Raw genomic sequence first — 3993 nt, 5'->3', positions numbered from 1 at the left:
CTAGGGCTGGGCGATATGGAGAAAATCAAATATCACAATATTTTTGACCAAATACCTCGATATCGATACCGCAACGATATTGTACTGTTGACTATTGGTGCTTTCACAAAATATTTAGAAAATGACATCACTTTACTGTAACACAGCCTTTCAAACCAGGAAAAGACACACAATATCTAGTCTCATATCACGATATTGTTATAATATCGATATATCGCCCAGCTCTACATCTAACTGCCAAAACATCCCCCATAACAAGAGGCCTCTTACTTCAACAGTATGTTGTAGGAATGAAAAGATACACTCAACTCACCATTCCCGATTTTATGTTAACGAAACGATTCTTTTTGACAGAAAAATTTCCCTTTATTTATATAAACAGATGTGTCCTCTTATCAAAATTGACACTGACTTTGTATTTTATGTTAAATCCCACTTCAAAATAACTAAATAAATACAAAAAAACTTTTCAAATAAATAAGCCAAGAAGACGTAGTGACATCTGAAGTCAAACAAGTGGTTACGCACTGGAATGTTTAAAAAACTATCGCAATACTTTTTTTAAATGTATTTTTATCTCAACCGGTTGCAATCTTTACACATTTACACCGATTTTTTTTTACTGATTCCTAATGCATCGGTACATCCCTAATATATTACAAATGAGAGCCAAATTAAACGACAGTTTTTACAAAAAAGCTGACTCACTCATTGTCTCTGTTGCCGTCTTAATCAGGACGAATTATGCTGCTTATGTCCGAAGCCGTCGATCCATCCTGTCAGTTGTAACCGTAAACTTGATTCCTGCGTATTTCCTTCAAATGTCACAACATTGATCATTTGTGACGAAAATTGGAGGCAGTGTTCGGGGGGTGGAACTGAAAGACAGCCAATTCAAATATTAATGTTTGAATATACATAGGAGTTTCTCCAATATTGAAAACAACACATCTATGCGGCTCACTATTAGGGTTTGGAGTCGCTGGCAGACAGTTTGAGAAACACTGTTTGTGAATTTTAAATTAAAAAGTATTTTATTAATGCTTTATCGCGTAACTTTTTGATATTAATGAACGTCCGTTACATTCAGGCCACTGCTAAATGAGTTGCTACAAAGCTAATTAAGACCATCAGCTCCACACAACTCTCTCTGTGTTTCTCAGTGTGACTATGTTCAGAAGATTGTGGCGTCTGGCGACCTTCCCGCGCAGAAACTCCAGTGAAGATAATGAGCTTTTCTGAAGAGTCCATCATGGTTGTTTTTTTAATCCTCCGTGTCCTCCTTGGCTGCTAGCAACTGCGCACTACAGCTTTAAAAATAAGATATTTCACTAAATATATTCACGGACCACAAGGGGTCGCTTGTGGGCCACTCTTTGAGAATCATTGGTGTAGAACACGTGTGTCAAACTCGAGGCCCGTGGGCCAAATCCGGCCCCTTGCATATTTTGATCTGGCCCGCAAATCAATTTAGGTTCACAATAAATTTCGGGCCCACCTAGTTTTTGTCAGTTTTGCAGATGCTTTTGGCACTCCCCCACATTTTTTAAATTGTTTTTTATGCTTTTTTCTGCCTTTTTCCAATGATGGCTAAGGAACTCTTTCGCTGACTTTTTTAGGGCTTTATGTTGACCAAACAGTAAGGGAGAAGACTTCATAAGACATGCAATAATACAGTCAAAGATATTGACTTTTTCAAAATGAAAGCATGTCAATAAACTCTAAATGTCTGATTCTTATTTTCCCAATGTGGCCCTTAGTGAAAATGAGTTTGACACTACTGGTGTAGAATAACAGCAATATTAAAAACATTTAATTATCTGCTTACCTAAGTTTTGACAAGCAAAATGTATTTGGTATTCAGATAACCAAAAAAATCCTATTCAGAAGTAGATGTCCCTAACATATGTAGTCCCAATTATTTCTGCTCGTTTGAACAAATTCTCTTTAATCGATGCGTTGTGATTCGTTGGGATTTTTGCGGAGCAGTATTTGGCAAAACTGGAACAGTGATTTGTCTTTCGTCAGCCAAATGGCGTTTTTCCACTACATGGTACCTGCTCGGCTCGGCTCGAGCGTGGCTGGTCGTCATAGCGACGCCGCAGGAAACTGCCGTGACCTAACGCAACACACACACACACAGAACGTGGAAGGTGTGTATTGTTTCTGATTCTCAGTGTGTGGCCGTTTGCCAGAAGACACATTTAGTTTCTAAAGAAGCTGGAGGCGGCAAAAAAACTATTTAAAAATGGGTTAAAAGAGGAAAAGAGGGTTGTTCAGGACAGCCCCCTCCCCCACCCCCATCTGTCGCTATAGCAATGACGACGCAGTGATTAGTGACGATTCTCTCTGACCAATCAGCAGTCTGCAGGTTTTCACGTCACCTTTTGGTAGGGCTGGGCGATATGGAGAAAATCAGATATCACGATATTTTTTGACCAAATACCTCGATATCAATACCGCAACTATATTGTAGTGTTGACTATTGGTGCTTTCACAAAATATTTACACAATGAGATTTTTGATAAATAATCATCAGTAATGTGGATATAATGACTAAGAGAGTAAAGGTGAATAATAGAACAGTTACAACAGTCTGGTAAGTTCAGAAAAGTACATCACTTTACTGTAATTCAGGCTTTAAAACCAGGAAAAGACACTTATGCCATATTACGATATCCAAAATCTAAGACGATATCTACTCTCATATCACGATGGCTATATAATATCGATATATTGCCCAGCTCTAGCTTTTGGTATCGCCTCAGCTCGCTTGGAACCTCGACAGGTGATACTAAAAAAAAAGTACCTGTTAGCAGGTACCAGGGACTTTTTTATCATAATGGAAAACCAAAAAAGTCGAGTCGAGGCGAGTGGAGCAGGCCCCATGTGATGGAAAACCGCCAAAAGTCTGACATGAAGTTTATGCAACTGTGAAACAATTAACCTCGGGATTAATTTGTGAATTTATTCTAAATAACATATGTGGATATTGTTTAATAAAAATTAACAAAAGATGAATCCTGTGTCATTTTTTTCAAAGTAACGTGTGTTTTGGTGGTAATCACAAATTAATATTTCTAATAAAAAAAGACCATTGTATAGGATGTAGATCTTCAATAGGGGGTCCCAGACACTTAGGGGGTCCTCAGAGATACAGCAAGGGGTGGGGTCCCAAGTTATTGTTTAATAATTAAAAAAAAAAAGTGAATGTCTAAAAATACATCAACATGAGTTCAACATCATACTAGCAAAGATAAATCGGCCTATTTAATATGTTTTAGAATTTACACATCGATGACATCCACAGATAGTTACTGATACCTACAGTTGTTTTTTAAATGTTTGACTGGACTTGCACCTGAGCCACTTTGTAAATTTGTGAACAGGCAGGAATTCTCCAGATCCACAAGAGCTGCTGCATGTGGAGACTGTAAAGTTCCATTTTGTAAAACCTCTTTTGCCAAAAATGTTTTTTCTGTGAAGGGAGCCAATCTGCGGAACTGGCTTCCTACAAATATAAATACTAAATTGTCCACCTTTAAAAAAAAAAAAAAATCAAAAATCAAAAGCATGGTTCATACAGCAGCAGCAGTGTGATCATGCCATATGAAATACACAGCTGTGTGTATGTGAGGTGTGCATCGGTGTAAGTTCGAGTGAATGTGTTTATTTACTACACTTATTTTTATTGCTGTTAACTGGTTTCTGAACCTTTTATTGTATTCATTGTAAAAATGTGACTCCTTTATTATTTTAACTGTGAGAGGGGGAAAAGCCAGAGCAGGGGGGAATGAGAGCTGTAAAAGTAGCAAAAGGATATTCGTTTTTTAAACCAAAGCGTAGCAGTGTAAATGTAGTCTCAGTGGTTGTGATCCATAATAACCACATTCAAAAATACTAGGGGTGGGAATCACCAGAGGCCTCACGATACGATATTATCCCGATACTTATGTCACGATACGATATTATTGCAATTTTAAACATATTGCA

The sequence above is a fragment of the Perca flavescens genome, chromosome 7 (genome assembly GCF_004354835.1).
Source record: "Perca flavescens isolate YP-PL-M2 chromosome 7, PFLA_1.0, whole genome shotgun sequence".
Lineage (NCBI taxonomy): Eukaryota > Metazoa > Chordata > Actinopteri > Perciformes > Percidae > Perca > Perca flavescens.
This window is presented reverse-complemented; position numbering follows the sequence as displayed.